Source organism: Pristis pectinata, chromosome 15 (assembly GCF_009764475.1).
Source record: "Pristis pectinata isolate sPriPec2 chromosome 15, sPriPec2.1.pri, whole genome shotgun sequence".
Lineage (NCBI taxonomy): Eukaryota > Metazoa > Chordata > Chondrichthyes > Rhinopristiformes > Pristidae > Pristis > Pristis pectinata.
In genome coordinates, this window is record NC_067419.1 from 278,270 (window position 1) to 299,758 (window position 21,489).

Genomic DNA, 21,489 nt, shown 5'->3' on the forward strand with positions numbered 1-21,489 from the left:
AGAGAGAGAGAGGGAGAGAGAGAGAGAGAGGAGAGAGAGAGAGAGAGAGAGAGAGAGAGAGAGGAGAGAGAGAGAGAGAGAGAGAGAGAGAGAGAGAGAGAGAGAAAGAGAGAGAGAAAGAAAGAAAGAAAGAAAGAAAGAAAGAAAGAAAGAAAGAAAGAAAGAAAGAAAGAAAGAAAGAAAGAAAGAAAGAAAGAAAGAAAGAAAGAAAAGAAAGAAAGAAAGAAAGAAAGAAAGAAGAAAGAAACCGGGGCGTGTGAGAAGGGAGAGAGACAGAGAGATGGAAAGATACTTCTGAATAAGGGATTCGAGCGATCTGGTAATGTTACTATAAATTGACAGTCTCGAAACGGCCAAATCACTTGTTGTGTTTCCACATTTTTTAATCTTTCGTTTTATGAATTGTTTCAAAGCATTGCAGTTATTTCGAGAAATTGTTTCAAAGTCTGGCAACAACGATTACATTTCCCTTTAACCTCATTACCTGCGCGTCTGATGCCTCCAAAGGGCACCCGTGAACTGCTGTTCAATGTAATTTTCCATCTCGGTTTGATTGTATCGCTTACTGTACAATCTATGTTATTATCGGCTGTAAAACAAAAAAAAAGGCGCAAAGATTAGTGCAGGTTTATTGGACTCAAAGCAGAGGGAAACCCGAGCAAAGAGCCTTGCATTTTGGTACTAAATGTTATGGATGTTTCAACTTTCATCTTCGAAGTAAGGGAGAAAATGAACATGGCAGTAAGTGCAGCATTTCAGATTTTTTAAAAAGCCTTAAACATCTAGAAGTGGTTGACGATTAATCAGAGCATTCTAGTAGAAAGATATCCGAACCTTAACAACCGTGGAAATGTTATTAATTTACATATCACATCAATACTTTCCGTTGAATGCAATACGGCTCATTATGTTATTGGGACGAAATTGGCACACGATACAATCCGGAAATCGTGCCTTCATATTGCCGTCTGGTATCGACATATATGTATGGCAAATGACACGGGAAAACGAAAGAATGACACCTTCTTTTGTGGAAAAATGCGATAGGTGTGTTAACCTTATTGAGTACACTTCCAACAGTCAGTGCCAGAAACGAATCATACAAAGAATTTTAATGTTAATAGTTGCTCAGGACTGTGAAACAAGCAGGAAAAGCGGCAAATTAGTGAAAATTGGTAAATTGGATTTATTATTGCGACATGTACCGAGGTACAGCGAAAATACTGTGCTTTGCATGCCATCCATACAAATTATGTCACTACAATCAGTACATTGGGGTAGTACCAAAGGAAAAAACAATAACGGAAATGCAGAATACAGTTACAGAGAAAGTGCAGTGCAGGCAGACAATAAGGTGCAAGGCCTTGACGAGGGACATTGTGTGGTCATGAGTTCATTTTATCGCACAAGGGGATCATTCAGTTGTCTTATAACTGCGGGATAGAAGCTGTCCTTGAGCCTGGCGGTACGTGCTTTCAGGCTTTTGTATCTTCTGCCCCAAATGGGAGTGGGAGATGAAGAGAGAATGTCCATGGTTGGGTACGGTCTCTGATTGTGTTGGCTGATTTACCGAGGCAGCAAGAATTGTAGACAGAGGCCGTAGAGGGAGGCTGGTTTCGTGATGTGCTGATCTGTGTGCACACCCCTCTGCAGTTTCTTCCTGTCACGGACAGAGCAGTTGCCTTATCAAACTGTGATACAGCCGGATGGTATGATTTTTATGGTGCATTTATCAAAATTAAAAGAGGGTCAACAGGGGCATGCTATATTTCTCTAGCCTCCTGAGGAAGTAGAGGCGATGGTGCGCATTCTAGGCCATGGCTTGCACGTGTTTGGACAAGAACATGTTCACTCTTAGGAACATGACGCTCTCGACCCTCTGGACCTCAGCAACGTTGACGTAACCAGGAGCATGTACACTATCCCCTTCCTGATTTTAATAACCAACTCTTTAGGTTTGCTGGCATTGGGGGAAAGGCTGTTGTCATGGCACCTTGTGACTAGGCTCTCTATCTCCTTCCGTCTCATCGTTATTTGAAGTACGGCCCACTACGGTGGTGTCATTGCAAACTTGTAGATGGAGTTAGAGAAGAATCTGGCCACGCAGTCTTGATGTGTAGGGAGTAAAGTAGGGAGCTGAGGACTCAGCTTTGTGGGGCACCGGTATTGAGAATAATCGTGGCGTAGGTATTGTTGCTAGTCCATACTGATTAGAAACATAGAATCATAGAAATCCTACAGCACAGTTCAGGCCCTTCGGCCTATAAAGCTGTGCCAAACATGTCCCAACCTGAGAAATTTTAGGCTTACCCACAGTCCTCTATTTTTTCTAAGCGCTATATACCTATCCGGAAGTCTCGTAAAAGACTCTATGGTATTCACCTCTGCCACCGTTCCCGGCAGCCCATTCTACTCACTCACCACTCTCTGAGCAAAACTCTTGCCCCTGACATCTCCTCTATACCTACTCCCCAGCACCTTAAACCTGTGTCCTCTTATGGCAACCATTTCAGCCCTGGGAAAAAAGCCTCTGACAATCCACACAATCAATTCCTCTCATCATCTTATACACCTCTATCTTATAGACCCCCCCACCCCCGCAACCTCCGTCGCTCCAAGGAGAAAAGGCTGAGTTCACTCAACCTGTTTTCATAAGGCATGTTTTCCAATCCAGGCAGCATCCCTGTATATCTCCTCGGCACCCTTTCTATGACTTCTACATCTTTCCTGTAGTGAGGCGACCAGAACTGAGCACAGTACTCCAAGTGGGGTCTGACCAGGGACCTATATAGCTGCAACATTACCTCTCGGCTCCTAAATTCAATTCCACAATTGATGAAGGACAATACACCAAATGCCCCCTTAACCACAGAGTCAACCTGTGCTGCTGCTTTCAGCGTCCTATTGACTCGGACCCCAAGATTCCTCTGATCCTCTACACTGACAAGAGTCTTCCCACTAATACTATATTCTGCCATCATATTTGACCTACCAAATTGAACAACATCACGCTTATCTGGGTTGAACTCCATTTGCCACTTCTCAGCCCAATTTTGCACCCTATCTATGTCCCGCTGTAACCTCTGACTGCCCTTCACACTATCCACAACACCCCCAACCTTTGTGTCATTTACTAACCCATCCCTCCACTTCCTCATCCAGGTAGTTTATAAAAAGCACAAAGAGTAGGGGTCCCAGACAAGATCCTTGAGGTACACCACTTGTCACCGACCTCCATGCAGAATATGGCCCTTCAACAGCCGCTCTTTGCCTTCTGTGGGCCAGCCAATTCTGGATCCACAAAACAATGTCCCCTTGGATCCCATGCCTCCTTACTTTCTCAATAAGCCTCGCATGGGGTACCTTATGAAATGCCTTGCTGAAATCCATATACACTACATCTACTGCTCTCCCTTCATCGATGTGTTTAGTGACATCCTCAAAAAAAATCAATCAGGCTCGTAAGGCAGGACCTGCCCTTGACAAAGCCATGCCGACTATTCCAAATCATATTATACCTCTCCAAATGTTAATAAATCCTGCCTCTCAGGATCTTCTCCAGCGACTTACCAACCACTGAAGCAAGACTCACTGCTCTATAATTCCCTGGGCTATCTCTACTCCATTTTCTTGAACAAGGGAACAACATCCGCAACACTCCGATCCTCCAGAACCTCTCCCGTCTCCATTGATGATGCAAAGATCATCGCCAGAGGTTCCACAATCTCCTCCATCTCTTCCCACAGTACCCCCGGGTACATCGCATCCGGTCCCGGCGATTATCCAACGATGCGTTCCAAAAGCTCCAGCACCTCCTCTTTCTTAATAGCTATATGCTCAAGCTTTTCAACCCGCTGTAAGTCCTCACCACAATCACCAAGATCTTTTTTGCATAGTGAATACTGAGGTGAAGTATTCATTAAGTACCTCTGCTATTTCCTCCGGATCCATGCACACTTTCCCACTGTTACACTTGATAGGTTCTGTTCTTTCACATCTTATCCTTTTGCTCTTCACATACATAGAATTTTTGGGGCTTTCCTTAATCTTGCCCGCTAAGGCCCTCTCGTGTCCCCTTCTGGCTCTTCTAATTTCCTTCTTAAGCTCCTTCCTGTTAGCCCTATACTATTCCAGATCTCTAACATTACCCTGCTCTCTGAACTTTTTATAAGCTTTTATTTTCCTTTTGACGAGATTTATTGCAGCCTTTCTACACCAGGGTTACCTTATCCTGCCATAACCTCCATGACTCATTGGAACATCCCTATGCAAAACGACACAAATATTTCCGAATATTTGCCAAATTTCTTCTGTACTTTTCCCTGAGAACATATGTTCCCAATATAAGCTTCCAATTTCCTGCCTGAGAACCTCATAATTCCCTTTACTTTAACTAAACGCCTTTCTAGTCTGTCTGTTCCTATCTCTCTTAAAGGAGATAGAATTATGATCACTGTCTCCAAAATGCTCTCCCACTGAACCTGACCAGGTTCATTTCCCAATATTAAATCAAGCACTCCCTCTCCTCTTGTAGGCTTATCTACATATTGTGTCAAGAAACCTTCCTGAGCACACTTAACAAACTCTACCCCATCTAAACCCCTTGCTGTATGGAGATCAGTCGGGACCGGATAACGGCAGCCCATAGCCTCAGATGAACTATGATGGACTGCACACAACCTTGTGTCTTTGTTGTCGCCTTTGCATGATTTAACGGGTTTTATTATAGTTTTAAACTTTGATTTCAATCCCAATTTCTAGCTGTCACATTGGGTTGAAAATTCATGAATGAGATTCATGGATGCTAATTGTATTCGATAAAAATGCTGCCCCTATAATCTGTCGATAACTGGATCAAGACCGGATCTGGAGATTTTTGTCGTCTAAAAGATTCAAAAGGAAGTTTGAACATTTCAGACATAGTTCTTTATTCTTTTCTCACCGCAGAAAACGTCCGGTCTGTTATTTCCAGCATTAAAGCACATGGAACCAGCTGGGTGAGACAAATAATAATGCCATTACATAGCGGAATGTGCGTTACCCTGATCAGTCCTGAAGCTGGCCGTCGAATTTCAAATATGAATAAATTTTCGTATTTGACATTTTAATATGAAAGTATTAAGTAATTAAAGTAAGGTAACTTTGTTTTCAGTGAATATACTCATTTTGAATATTTTAATGTTTAATGTTATTTTAATAGTCTTTCTCGAGTGAAGGTGAGATTTACTGAAATGGTGCCAAGGAGGATGGCGTTAAGTTATGTGGACAGACGGGATACGTTGTTATTCTTCGCTCTGGAAGATTGAAGGCTGCGTAATGATGTATTGGCCGTATTTAAATCCTTGAGGGTTACGGAGACAATATATAAAGGAAAACTGCACCCATTATCGAGAGGGCTGCAAACTAGAGGAATAGAATGAAGGGGTTTCACAAAACCCGAAAGTTAATGAGGGAAAATATGTTTTGCACAAATAATCAGGAAGGGTCTGGAACTGGCTGCAGGGAGAGTAGTGGAGGCAGTTCAACAACAGCGTTCAATGGTAGTTCAACAGGAAGCTTGAAGAAAACATAAACGTACAAGTTTGCAAGGAAAGGCAAAATGTGTGAGCCAAGATCGATTGCTGTGGCATTCTCTTGGTACAGACCCAATAGATAAACAGTCGCCGGTGCCGTAACCATTTTGTTAAAATGCGAACAGCTCGTCACAGTCCATGATCATCAAGGACACTTGCACGGAATAAAAGGTTACCCCATGCACAACAACTGTCACAAGGCGCTCGGGACAGTCAATGGACATTGCTTCGGGTTGCGTTGTGTGACACGGCTGCCCCTCGCGACCCTGACGGCTTAGGTCATGAGTCGTCTCATAGATGTCAGCAGGGATAAAGCTGCTGCGCAATCTGTGCAGCTTTGGTCTGAATGCAGGGCGGGCGGGTGGGGAGGGGGGGGGGGGGGTGCCAAAGTGAGTTGAGAATGCTGGGTGCGCAGGTTGTGCTCACACTGACAGATTTTTCTCTTTCTTCTTTCATTTAACAATTTTATTCAAACAGAATCCAGATTGAGAAAAGTAATGCAGGGTATAAGGGAGTTAGCCCGGAGCAGAATGGTTCGACGTTTGTATTTGTTTAACTAAAGAGTTTTCAGCACGGTTTTCAGCTGCTCCCTGAACTTAGATTGGGTCGCTACGTAAATGCACGTGTTATTGCAGGAACACAGATACATGAGCATGTATCCAGTTTCAGCGGCGATAACTTCGCGAGAGTTGTAATCTGCTCGCCGGTACACGGTCATACTGTCGAATACAGCAACACCCATCCACAGTATTACATAGCTGCCCGATACAGTGAAGAGTAGAGTTATGGATTTTATCCTGTTTTTAATCTCTGGATCGCTCTGATTCGCAGCATCCTTACACCGCAGAGCCCTCCGGGACTTATTGGCCACTATGATACCTTTTATTGTCAGACAGTTAATCAGCAATATTACGGCAACGCTAAACCATGGGACTAAAATGGGTTTTAAACTTCAGACCACTTATAGCTACAAATCGGTCAAACGTGAAGAAAACTGTATAATACACCGACAGTCCGACACTGACACTGCTAACGTACAGAATGACTATACGAACAGAAGTGTAGGACAAAAATGGAATGCGAAAACTTTGCATGAATATCTGATATAACATTACATTGCAGACCACGACCAGTAGATCTGCTGTTACCATGGCCACCATATAGACAGAATACAGTTTGAAAGGCCGCAGTTTCCCCTAGAGAGAATCAGGATGGTGAGGATGTTTGCTGGAAGAGAGACCGTTAAAAATTAGGAATGGCTGGAACAGGAAAGAACAGTGGGCAGGTTCAGATACATTGCCTCACTGAAAACCCTTCTTTTCAATAATTAAGTGATCAAATGAAGACAATGGAACCGAATGCATGTAAGGGGGCCAAGCAGCGAATCATCCACAATATGTGGGAAATTTCGAATAAACATTGGACTGAGGCAAAACAGGGAACTAAACTCGAACCGCCGATTTTCTTATCCCGATTCGGGTATTCCTTCGGATTATGCACGTTAACAGAGCGGAAAGTGGTGAAACGGTGACGGCATTTGCATCCCGGCCAAGAGGAAGAGCTACGAGGGTGGTTATCGTTTCTCCACGTGCATTCAGAGCCTTGAAACGCGAGGAATTTCCCATCGGAATTCAACAGGGAAAGGAATGAATATTGCAATGAAGAATATTGTAACCATTGAGATATTGAAGACAATCTTTGTTCATTGAGTACCAGTGTTAATAATAACCGAGGTGCATTGGAATACGCTCAGACAACACCACATTACACTTCTTTAAGACCCCGCCATCATTAATCTGTAAGAGAAACAACGCACGGAACTCAAATGACTGATTGAAACGACATATGTTCTGGAGAGGTATCCGCGCCGGGGAATCTCATAGAGTCACTGAGTCATACAGTCGTACGGGACAGAAACAGGCCCTTCGGCCCACCACGATCATGCCTATCCTTTTGCCCATTTACACAAATCCAATTTCCCCGTATTACTTCCATGTGTCTTGTCTATTTAACTCTCTGTTTAACTGCATTATACACAACCACCTCCTCTGACAGTGCATTCCAGATATCAACTACTCTCCGTGTAAAAACACTTAACCCTCCAATCGCCAATAAAAAACCTTCGCCTCACCTGAAATATACTCCCTCTTGTTTTTAGTACGTCTCGCACGACAGAAAGGTTCTTAGTCTCCACCGGATCTATTCGTCTCATGATCTTATCTACTTCTGTCAGGTCCCCTTTCAGCCTCCGTTTCCAGAGAAAACAAGTCCTGACAATTACATCGCTCCCCATAACTAAAGTCCTCCAGTCCAGGCAAAGAGGTAGTGAATCTCCAGTGCACTCTTTCAGCACAAGCAGCTCCTTCCTATTTCATGGCGAACAGAACTGCACACAGTTGGCCAAAGCAGAGTTTTATAACGTTGCAGCATAAGTTCCCATCATGGTATCTGCTGGTGGAGTTGGGGCGGTGATTAATCTAAGAGTCCCCCTTGCTCCAACAGAACAAAAATAACAAACAGGCAGACCGGGGCAAAAATGTAGCCATGAAAAAGTGAAAAAAATACGGAGAGGTACGGATGAATAAACTTTTTTTTGTACAAAACGTTTATTCGGTAAAAAAAAAACTACAAAAAACAATCAACAGCAAATACACTTCAGCTAGTACAGAAAGACACTACCAGGGAAAACTAGTACCTGCGAAACACTACGCCCGCTACCGCAACACACACTTCATATCAAAATCTCATTGGTGTCGTCCACCACTCACGCGATCCCCTGAGGGGCCCACGGAGCGCGGAACTCGACCAGGGCGCCCGAGGAGACCGCGAGCTCCTGTTCCAACGACATCTGCCCGCGCACGTAAGCGCGGAAGACGGGCAGGCAGGCCGACGGGCCGGAACCCTCGGCCGCCCGCCGCCGCGTCCTGTGGATGGCCAGCTTGGCCAGGCCCACCAGAAGACCCACCAGGAGATCCGCTGCGTGCGCCGCCCCGCGCCGCACCGGGCGCCCGTAAACCAACAGCGCCGGGCTGAAGTGCAGCCAGAACTTAAGCAGCAGCCCCATGAATAAACTCCTTGACCATCCTGACGGGTGAGCCGTTAGGCAGAGCTGTAAAGACCACACAAGTGAGAACGAGATCGTCACCCAAGTGACTTATGTCAGATTGTTCAATTGTGCTCCTCAATCCATTAATAGAAGCTTAATATGGCTCCAACTTTTGTGACAGATTCGAGCGTTTACGATCTTGCTGTGGTAACATTTCTCAGTGACCCATATGCTGTTTCTGTGAGGTGGACGTTGGTGGTTGGTGTTGGTGTTAGTGTGGTAGGAAGGGAGGAGTGTAACTCATCCGCGCTTGCACTCAGTTCGCAATGATGTTACCGACCTCCATGTTCACCGCCTCACGGAATCGCCCCACATTCCCGTGAACCAAACGGGAGACAAGCAACTCTGCTACAAGAACGTTTTAACCAACGTGTTACTCTGTGGCTAACAAAAAAAGGATCTGTAATATATACACAAATCCGTACCATAACTTACCGGGAATGCAAAATGCTGCCAGAATGGGATAGTAAACGTCTTTTATCTTGTTAATCAGGGCACGTCCCATTTCCTACGAGAGCGCGTAATTGTCTTCCACCTTTACACCGCTGTCGAGAGTGCGTCGGAGATTTATATCAAATGCACGAGCTGTATAGGAGAAATGCATTCGCTGTCAGACAAGATAAAACCAGGTCGAAAATCAACGTTTTATCACAGTACTCGATGTAAGGAAATGTTTCTTTCCTAATCTCTGCTCCCGACTAGTGATTAACAATATCCATAAATGTTCCCCTTACACAATCTACACAACAGTGGATGTCAGTAAACGTCTCTCTTCAACTCGATGCACCCGACCGGTGTGTGACTTTATATGAGCTCTGTCCAATTCATATAAAGTATGTGATTCAGGGAAAATAAAATAACAAAGGAAACTGCACAACGGATGATGTTAGTTCTAGTCTCTTGACAAACGAGCAGCACATTTTCGCTTCAGTGCGCCGGGACACCACGGAAGACATTCTTCTGTTCTGGCCATTAATATTGATGCTGATTAACGCGCCGAGATTATTGACAATCCGGAAGAACATACCCTCCTCGTCCTCCTGAAATGCGTGAGCAACATTTTATATGTAAATTGGGCACTGTGAATATTCTGCTCTGACCTGATAATAACATCGCGGGCAGTAATCTACCCTCAACCTCACTGTAAATGTGGGGACCCTGATGTGTCGTTGCCCGTCATGGTTGCAAGTTCTGATTCGACTCTGCCATGCCTGGTGAAGACGCCGCTGTGTCGACGTGCTCGTAACCTGCCCTACCAGAGCGGGCACTGTTTTAGGAAAAAATTGACACCTTTCGCGTGGTGACGCAGAAAGAACAACCGACGAATGTCTGACTGGTGGTGACAAGGGAGTTCCATTCCTATGATATAATGGCCTTCTGCTCACATCGAGCGATGACCATTCTACTCTCACATCAGTGAGGCGTCTTCAGTCTGACAGTGACGATTTGGTCGTAATCTGGCATTACTGGTGGTGATTTTACAGTAGTACCGGAACTATTCTGGCCTGTGTTTGTCCGCCGAATATAAATTTACCTCCCCCTTGGATTTCTCTTACATCAAACTAATTCGGTCAACATCAGTAGTGCTGACAGAGAGAGAAAGCAAGTTACCTGAAGTTGCAGAAATGGATGTGATGTCCAGAAGGCTGCAACGTGACCGGGCGGAAGGTGATTTGTTGTTGCTCAAGTTTAAGTTGGCCTCGGTATAACAGCACATGAGACGACAGGCGGATGGATCGCTGTGGGGGAGAGATGGGGATTTATATTGGAAGTCTGCAGCAAGCTCGAATGTAACATCACTGCTCGCAAACCATCACGAACTTCACTGGGGTGACACAGCACCAACAGCAGCGCAGGACCCTCCATCCTAACCTGAAAATGTCGGCCATGCACCTCCTCTGATGTGTTTCGTGATTCCGCGGGTTTCAACATGTCTGATTCCTTCCCTACGCCAGGTTACCACCGCTTGCTCGGCACCGACAGTCCCAGCGATGTCCCTCCACTGGTATTACATCTGGAGCGCCAAAACATAGAGTTCTATGGTATCGCTATTCCAGTGACCACTGTTCAGACCATACTGTCTTTAGCTGATTCCGTTACAGTTGGCTTCTAACTTTTTATTTAATGCCTGAAAGGCTTTCTGGAAAAATATAATCCCTGTGAACTCTGTTCCCACCTTGAACCCGCAACCCGGATGGATCCGCTGGATTGGAGGAGACCGCAATGCGTTGCATTGAAAGAATCGGTGCATAGTCGCCGATTATGTTGTCTGTGGATTCTCGTCAATGACATCTCATTGTGGAAACTTTGAGACATAATCACTGAATGGTGACGTCACAGGCGTTCATCCGACCATCGTGCCTGTCAGTGGAAAACCAGTTCCTGACCTCATCCCGTCTTCCGTCACTTGATCCGTAGCTCTGCGGGTCGCCGTCATTCAAGAATCATCCAGCAACATCTAAATCACATTCAACCGACTGATGGCTGTGATGAAATGACAGGCAGCGGTTTTGGTTCTTTGCCCCGATGGTAGTTCCGGAACGCGATCTTACTGAGGTTGTGTCTGGTCCTGTTGATACCACACCTGGAAAGTTTTGCAGAATACTAGTCTCCCGAGCTGAGATGGACCCACATAGAGCGAGTGCAACGAGAGATCGTCGGTTTGACTCGTGAGAGGATGATCACTATGTGAAATGTAATAAAGCCCATTGGGTTTGTGCTCTGCTGAGGTTTGAAGAAAAGAGGTGAACGAAACACGCAAAATTCGTGCTGCCTTCACGACGTAGATGCAAGAGTTGAATGTTTCCGTTGTTGGGATTTCTGGAACCTGTGGTCACGTGTCAGAATAATATGACAGCTATTCAGGACTGAAATGCGAAGGGAAACCTTCACTGAGAAGGCGGGGAATCTCTGGGATTCCCCGTCACCGAGCGGCGCGGAGATTCAGCCGCAAGACTGAGAAAGAGTTTTCGCGGACATGACAGCCAAGGAAAATGGGTTCGTGCAGGAAAGTGACGCCAAGGTAACAGGTCAGTTATAGCCTACTTGGTTAACGGAATGGTCACTGGAACAAGTCAAACACTGCAAACAGTGGAACTCTCAAATTTCAAACAAAAGAATAAAAAATGTTGGAAGTGCTCCGCAGTACAACCCACATCGGTGGAGAGAGAAATAATTTGTTGGGCGCACAGTCATCTATCTGAAACGACAACTCCGTTTTAATTTCCACAACTGTCAGACCTGCTGAGTGTCCCCACATTGTATGTTTTATTTCTCTTTACTTTCAGACTGAAAATATACTTCGAATTAGTAAATGGTGAACACAAACCGTACTGCCTCATGATAGTTGTGTGAGGATGTTTAGTCCCTGTTTTAAGACAAGTTCGAGGGTCTCGAGGGACAGGGACTCTGGATACAGTCTTTCGAGTCAAAATGATTTAGTTAATAAAAAAAGCAAACGTGGGACAGGATAAACGGAAGGAAACGCACATATACGTACGGGCACACTTGTTATCGCCAACGTGGGGGAGTCGCAACAAGGGTGAGATGCACACACGCACACACAACAAACCGGGCGCAAACGATCAAGGAAGAAACAATACGATGCCTTCCACCCCTCGACTCAGTGCAGGCACGGTTCTATGCTACCGGGAATCTAATTAGGACGCTCCTAACCCTTATGTAGTACACACTCTTACTGTTGGTCTCTTCAGCGTTGTTTCACGATTCCTGGAGCAGTCCAAAGACAGTGAACCACGCACATGTGGCACTCTTTACTGTGCTGGAGGGCTGGGTGGTCCAGCCCTGGTAGTTCAAACAGGCCAATGGCCCAAGGCCAAGTCCACAGGTGTTTACAGAGGCCAATGGTCAAATGTGGACTAATGGGTGGGTGGAGTCAGACCTTGATTGACAGTGATGTTACTTTCGACCAGATGATCAGTGGTGTCACGTGAGAGCCATGATTCTTCACAATACAGTCCCCTCCTGCGCATTTGGAACCAATTCACCAAAGTTGCGCTTCCAGAAGGTGCCCATCAGGAACGATGCACTCCCCACCGACGTTAGACAAGTGTGAAAAATAGCTTCCATGTGGACATGCCATCACGACTAATTTGGTCACTGCATTACCGTGACGAGATAATCCTGTGCATACTGATGACGAAAGGGGAGAGCCGGCACAATGATGCTCAGTTGGGTCTCCACGGTAAAGAGAAGGAACACTTTCCACCTGTTACCTTGGCTGCACATCCAAGTATGTTTGACATGCGCTGCGATCTCTGCCTCTCCCACCTTCTAGTGCAATGAGTTCCAGACTCCCAACATTCTCCGGGGGAGTATATTTTTCTCTTTCCCCTCTACTCCCACTACTGTTAACCTTGAATCAAATCTCCTGGTGTTTGACTCCCGACAAACAGGAAGGGATCTGCCCTATCTAATGCATCTCTGTCCACCTTGTTTCTAAGCACAACTATTTTCTCACCTCATACTTCTCTGTTTCAAAGAAAATAACTGCAGTCCATTCAAGTGCAGACACGAGAAACTGAAGATGCCAGAACTGGACCAAAGAACGTACAAACAGCTGGAGGAAATCTGCCGTCGAGCAGCATCTGTGGGGGTAGGAAGTGGAATCTTGAGTCACAGAGCTATCCAGGACGGAAAGAGTAGCGACCGAGTTGTCTGACTGAGTTTGCTCGCGTTTGGCCTATATATCTCCACACTTTTCCTATCCAAGTAACTGTCCAAATACCTTTTAAATGTCGTAATTGTATCCGTATCAGTGTACAATTGTCGACATTTCGTGTCGGGACCTTTCATCAGGGCTAGAAGTACAAAAGATAACCAGCGTATAGAGGAGAATGGGAGGCCTCAGACAGGAGGCTGCAGTTGATTGCTGAATCGAGGAGTCGTGAGGAATGATGGTCAGATTGATCCAGTCCAGGGGGTGGGAATGAAAGAGACAGGTTAGTGACAGGTGGAATAAATCGAAGCAAGCATGATAAAATGGAAATGGAGCAAGGTGGGGGAGTGGACGGTGAGGATGGACACACAGAGACGATGTTCAACAGGCTGGAGGGTGAAGATCCGGGACACAAAGGCTACCAGTGCTGGAATCTGGTAAGAGGTTAAGGTGGTGATGGGGACCATTTAGCGAGGGATGGCAGGTGGACCCAGATGGTGGAGAGAGGCGAATCCACTGGGTGAAATGTGTGGACAATAAGCGGACGGAGGCAGGAAGGAGGGGGCACCAACATGGGTGATGGTGTTGGAGCGGGTATGGGAATGTAAATAACAGCGGAGCTCTGAGACTCTCCGACAGTCTCCGCGCGTTCATCCAGCTGTTATTTCAAGCTTCTGAGGGTTTCTGACCTCTCAGCCGGTGATTGCAAACAGCACGTCCGAAGTAGTACAGCGGATTTACCCTCTGGCCAAGCTGCCCCAGTAGATCTGTACCACTGTCACCTGCTGGGCACTGTGGAGAATTGCCCAAGTGGGCGGTTCACAAAAGAACGGAGAGATCCGATGTGGCGAATTACCGCCCAGTCTGCCCGTACTCATCAGCAAAATGGTGAGATGGGTCACCGAAAATGCCATGACCTTGCACTTACTCACAAAACTAACGAATTAATTAATGAAAACTGAGTTTAGCCAGGAACACACGGCTCCAGAACAACTCACAGCCTCATTTCTTACATGGACCAAAGAGCTGAATTCCAGGTGTAACTTGAGACTGACTGCCGTTCAATTCAAAGCAGGGTTTGACTGGCTGCACCATTCAAAGTGTCTTGGTATAACTGAAGGTAATGGGAATCAAATGGAAAATGCTCCATTGGTACGAATCCTACCTCAGACAGGGGAAGATAGGTCTGTTTTTCGGAGATCATTTAACCAATTCCCAAGACATCCCTGCAGGAGTTTCGCCGGGAACTCGAACCAGGTCATCAAATGACCCACTGCTTTCAGTCAGCACCAGCCTCTGGAAAAATAGCTTGAACTTTACACACATGCTATGCTGTGTATTTCTGCATCGTCTTTGGGAAATCGCCATTTCCCAAAACTCAATGGAAACATACTGTTCCGAACACAAGAATCAACTGAGACAAAAATGTTCGGTTGATTAAACAAAGCGTGGTCAACCTTAGAAAATGCCTCATACATCTGCGCGGGACCGATATGCAAAATCAGTGCTTCACAAGGTACAGAATCAGGCATTTCGGCCAAAGAGTTTGCAGCCACACCGAGTGCAATGGTCCGCCAGTCCCAGTACCCACCTTTCCAGCCTCGCCCTCCAACTCGATCGCTTTCCCCGTTGACCTGCAACTTGTTTCCTCCAAGTGCCTGTCTAATTACACGTTGGCCGTTGAAGTTTAACACTGTTTGCACCACCCTAAATCACAGAGATCTAGACGAGAAATAAAATGGCTTTATCCTCTCACATCCCAATTGCCAACGTTATTATCTCACCCATTGTTCTTTACCAACTGCAGTGAGAATAGAATCTCTGTCCACGATACCTAAAAGAAAATAATCAAATCTCGATCCCACCATCTTTGCACCTATGCGAAAAACCGCAGTTTCTCCAGTCTGATCCGTCAACGGAAATCCCTCACACAAAGAACAGTACTGTACAGTTTGGGCCCTTCACCCCACGAGGATATGCTGACCTATATAAAACTACTCCATGATTAACCTAACGCTTCTCACTTACACAGCCCATAACTCCATTTGTATTTCATCCACTGGCCTGTCTAAGAATCTGTTAAATGCTCCGATTGCATCAGCCACTGCCACCACACCCGGCAATGCGTTCCAGACACCCACCACGCTCTGGAATCTCCGCTAATCGTTCCTCTACTAACCTTAATTGATGTCTTCTGGTACTGGGCATTGCCGCCCTGGGAAAAATGAGCTGGACATCCACTTCATGCCTCTCATAAACGTATACACCTCCATTAAGTCGCCTGTCATCCTCCGTCGCCTGAAGAGAAAAGCCCTAGATCGCTCATCCTTTCCTCATAAGGCATGTTCTCTAATCCAGGTTCTCTAATCCTGGTAAATCTCTTCTGCACCCTCTCTAAAGCTTCCACATCCTTCCTATAATGAGGTGACCAGAACTCAACACAGGACTCTCTAGTGTGTTCTAACCAGAGATTGAAAGAGCTGCAAGATTACGTCGTGGCTTTTGAATTAAATCTCCCAATTAATGAAGGCCAGCATGCTGTATGCGTTCTGAACCAACCTATCAACACATGGCAACGTTGAGGGATCTATGGATTTGGACCCCAACGTTCCTCAGTTCCTCCACTATGCCAAGAATTCTGCCCTTCACCTTGCACTGAGCCTCCAATTTCGGTCTCGCAAAGTGTATCACTGCACACTTTTCTCGATTCAACTCCATCTGTCATTTCTCCGCCCAACTCTGCATCCTGTCTATATCCCGTTGTAACCTACGACAACCTTCCACACTATCTACAACACCTCCAACCTTCGTGCATCTACAAACTTACCAATCCACCATTCTACATCCTCATCTATGATATTTAAGAAATCACAAAGAGCAGGAGTCCCAGAACAGATCCCAGCGAAACACCACTCGTCAACGACCTCGAAGCAGAATATTCTCCATCTCTTCCACCTTCTGCCTTCTGTGGGCAGCTAATTTCGAATCCAAGCAGTCAAGTCTCCATTGATCCCTTGCCTCATGACTTTATCCACAAGCCTACCATGGAGAGCTTGTCAAACGCCTTACTAAAATCGATATGCGGCACATCCACCGCTCTACCTTCATCAATTTGTTTTGTCACTTCCTCCGAAAACTCAATTAGGTTCGTGAGGCACGACCTGCCCCTCACAAAGTCATGCTGACAATCCCTAATAAGACTATGATTCTCCAAATTCTCGTAAATCCTCTCCCTAAGAATCCTCTCCAATAGTTTACTTACCATTGACTTAAGACTCGCAGGTCGAATGATTCACAGGATTACCCTATTACCTTTCTTGAACAAGGGAACAACTTTTGCCATCCTCCAATCCTCTGGCACCACTGCTGTGGACAGGGAGGACGCAAAGATCATCGTCAATGTCCCATCAATCTCTTCCCTGGCTTCCCGTAGTAAACTGGGGTATATTACGTCCGGTCCCGGGTACTTATCTATCCTAATCTTTATGGAAGTTCCAACACTAACACCTTCTTAACCTCATTAACCTGTTCCACGCTGACCTCACATTCGTCAAAGTCCCTCTCCCTCGTTAACACTGAAGCAAAGTATTCATTGAGGACTTCCCCTACCTCCTCCACCTCCAGGCACAAGTTTCCCCTTTATCCCTGAGCGATTCTACCCTCAACCTAGTCATCCTCCTGTTCACGTAAGTGCAGAACTCCTTTGGCGTTTCCTTTATCATACTCGCCAAGACCTTCCCATGTTCCCTTTTAGCTATCCTAAATCCCTTCTAAAGCTTCTTCCCGGCTACTTTATGGTTCCCAACAGCCCTGTCTGATGTTTCCTTCCTGAACCTTAACTCTGCTTCCTTCTTCCTCTTTGAGTGAATGTTCCACCTCTCTTGTCAACGATGGTTCCTTCACCCGACCATCTTTTCCCTGTCTCAGTGGGACAGATCTGTACAGAACCCCGTAAAAGTGGTCCCAAGACATCCTCCACATTTCTGTTGTGCATGCCCCTGAGAACATCTGTTCACAATTTACACTCGCAAGTTCCTGTCTAATACCATCGTAATTTGCTCTCCCACAATTAAAGACTTTACCATATCGTCTGCTCCTATGGCACCATGGCTATGATGAAGGTTAGGGATTTGTGGCCACTCTCTGCGAAATGCACGCCCACCGAGAGATCTGACAACTGACCAGGTTCATTGCCTAGTTCAGAATACAGTATGGCCTCTCCTCTTGTCGGTTTGTCCACATACTGGGTTAGGAGTCCTGCCTGGACAACGTAGCGGATTGGAGAAACCTGGGCAATTGAGGCCATTGGGCATTTGGCGCATGCCTTCCACGTCGATGGGCAAAGAGCTTTCCCTACATTCAAAGCACCATCCATAGCACTGCAGTCAAGGCCCTTCAAATCCTTCTGAAAAATTGATGACTGCTTCTGCGTCTTTTAGCATTTGATGGAGAGAGTTCTGGACCCCCACCTCTGGGTGGCAGTTAAATGCACCTCTGTCCCATAAAATTGCCCCCTATTACTTTAATGTTCCCCATATGCCTGTTTGCCCCATTATGTTGACGTTTCACTTGCTCTCCCTCGGTCCCTCATCATTCTACTGACTGAGCGGCGTCTCCACTCAGCCTCCTCCGTTGCAGAGAAAACTACCTTTGATAATCCAGTAATTCGTCTGGCTTAGACCGTAGTAATAGTAACGTCGTTGGAGAATTCCTCTATTCCATCCGTTGGATTATATCTCCTCTGTACACCACCCCACCACCACCCCACTGCCACCCACCCCCCCCCCCCCCCGCCCCGTGGAATCGCCTCTTTCCTTCAAAATAATGGAAATACCTGTGCGCTGACAAACTTGTCATCTAACCGACTGCCCAATAGCCTCAATTGCCCAGGTTTCTCCAATCCGCTATGCTGTCCAGGAAGGACTCCTAACACAGTATGTGGACAAGCCGACAAGAGGAGAGGCCATACTGTATTCTGAACTAGGCAATGAACCTGGTCAGTTGTCAGATCTCTCGGTGGGCGAACATTTCGGAGAGAGTGGCCACAACTCCCTGACCTTCATCATAGCCATGGAACTGTATACAGTTCTAGCATCATCTACCTGCTGATACATTCTGTTCCAGGTTTATAAGTGGAAAATATCTCATCTATTTAACCAGCTTGTCATATCAATATGAAGGCCTGAACCAAATTAAACATTATTTCTTTTATTACTAAGACAGGCTGCACCTCTTGGCATGTGGAAAGTTGAAGAGTGATCTGATTGGGGTTCAGGGGTATCGGGGGATGGGTCACAGCAGATGGAGAGGAACTGTTCCGACAGGGAGTCTGGCACTCACGCGATAAGAGTCTGAAATTCAGAGCTGGGAGCCCCAGCCCAGATCGCCACAGGCTCAGCGAACGAGGTCACGTTTTCTTACAAGATTTTCAACCCACAGTGACGAACTGATAATCGTTTATTAAGTTCACGATCATGATTGTAACATGAACACAGAGTAACTTTCCAATATTTCGGCAAAATAAACTGACCACTGTTCAGTTCCAATCATTCACAATTAACTGACCCCGACAATGTAACAGGTTGAATAGTCACCCTCGTTTACCACCGTCATTTTGCATCAGGTGGACCGCTGATGATAAACATCACCCTTCATGACAGTGTCCGAGCTCGCTGCAGATCCTGGGTCAAGTACAGAGGTATTTGACAATTTAACATCATTATATCGCCAGGATACTGAATGAGTCGGAGTAAGACTTCCAGCTGCACCGTACACAGCAAAGTGACCAATAGAATTCTCTCCCCGGGTAAATAATAAAAGTGAAGCCGGAAATCCCCTTTAATCTCGCCCATTTTGTGTGAGACGCTCCTCGGGAGTGCCCTTCTGAAAGTCCTGCAAACTGCCCCAACAGTTACAGGTGGAATTCAACATGAAGAATACGAGATGTTGCATTTTGCTGGGACTAACAAGGTTTGGACGTGCACAAGGAATATCGTGTTCCCCTGAAGCATTGAGGAACAGCGAGGGCACTGTGGTGCTACTCTTTTAGCCACTGCATCATTGTCCCAGAATCCTTGGTTCCACTCTGATTCCCGGTGATCTACGCTTGGAGTTTGCACTTTCTCCCTGTACCAGGATGGTGGTCCTCTGTTGCTCCACTTTATTCCCATGTAGTGAGTCATAGAGATGGAAAAAGGCAATTCGGCCCACCAGTTTCACGCCAACCAGTAAGCATCCATTCGCATTAATCCCATTTTACAGCACTCAGCCCGCATCATTCCATCCCGACATGATTGAAGTGCTCGTCTGGACATTCAGATGTTGACATCGACCCAATTTCAACCACTCTCTCGGGCAGGGCATTCCACATATTCACCGCTCTTTGAGTAATAGAGCTTCCCCTCATTTCTGCTCTAAATCTCTTTCCCGTTCCCCTAATCCTATGTCCGCTTGCATTACCTGCCCCTGAAACGGGGAAAAGTTTCCTGCAGTCTACCTGATCCGTACCCGTCATAATTTTATTTACCTCAGTCGTCCTGCCCCCCTCCCAACCTCCTCTACTCTATGGGAAAATACTTCGCCTCTCCAATCGATCCGCCCAATGGAGACGCTCCGTGTCATCTAACATCCTGGTAATCTCTGCACCCTCTCCAGTGCAACCACGTCCTTCCTGCAGTATGGTATCAAGAACTGCGCATTACGAGATTTGAGGCCTGAACAAAGTACGATTTTAAATTTGAGGTATAACCAACCTTTTTATTCAAAGATCTCTGGGCCTGTATTCCAAGATCCCTCTCTTCATCTCTGCTTTCTGGGATATTATCATTCTGATCTTTTCCTGGCTTCATTTGTACTCCCAAACTGCATCAGCTCACGTTTATTTGGATTGAAACCCATCTGCCATTTATCAGCACATTTCACCAACACATCGATATCACTCGGTAAGCTGACTAACCTCTGCACTATCCAGGATTCCTCCAAGCTTCTTGTCATCTGTGAGCTTACTGATCATGATTCCGGAATCCACATCCGAGTCATGCTCGTATATGACAACCAGCAAAGATCTCAGATCCCATCCCCGAGGGACACCACCAGTAACAATCATCCAATCCCTCAAAGAACCCTCGAACATCATCCTCTGACACACTGCCGAGCCAATTTTGGATCCCGCTCGCTGAGTTGCCCTGGACCCATTGGTACCCAAAATCTTCGGTAGGTCTCCCACATGAGCCATGTCAAAGGCCTTGCTGAATGCCATCCAAGCGAGGAAAATTCTGATCAGCAGTGAATGCGTCCGACTGAAGAACGTTTAATTGCTTCACATGATATTACTTCCGTTAACATGTAAAGAATTAGTATGTTCTGAATAACAAGGAATTTGACAGCAAAGTGTCATTGTTTTTTTCGGAAGCTCTGGTCCTTAATCCTCTGATATTTTTCCTGATTCTTGAAGCATGTGATCAGACAAAATATATCCGATCACGTGTTTGAATCAGTTTCTTTCTCGCTTTGTGATCAATCTGGAACGTGACGAACTGGAAGAATCTGGAGTTAAACTGCTGGCTGCGGCTCTGAGATACCCGGACTGTAAAATACAGAAACTGCGGTACGGAGCAGACCGATACTGATAAACACTGGGGATTTGAATTGTATCCCTTCTCTCTATGTCTTTCACACTCACTCTCTTTATTTTCCAGCCTACGTGCTAACAGTCTCACATCTGTTTGTACCAAGTATCTCGTCTCTGCCCTCAGTAGAAATCGCTCACTGACGGAGCCGGATCTGACTAGTAATAAACTGGCAGATTCATGAGTGAAACTGCGGTGCCCCGTTCTGAGGACACTGGATTGTAAACTACAGAAACAGTGGTACGTAACAAGCTTTGAAAGATCGTGTTTACCAATCACTGGGCGTCTGACACTGAACATCAATATGATAACTAATTGTTTTGCTGATAAACACTGTGGTTTTGCGTCATCTCCTGACTCTCTGTGTCCTTCACTCTAACTCTCTCTGATCTCCAGGCGGAACAACATCGGTCTCACAGATTCTGGAGTCCAAGATCTCTCTTCCGCTGTCAGTAAAAACTGCTCACTGACGGAGCTGAACATATCTTTCAACAAACAGGGAGA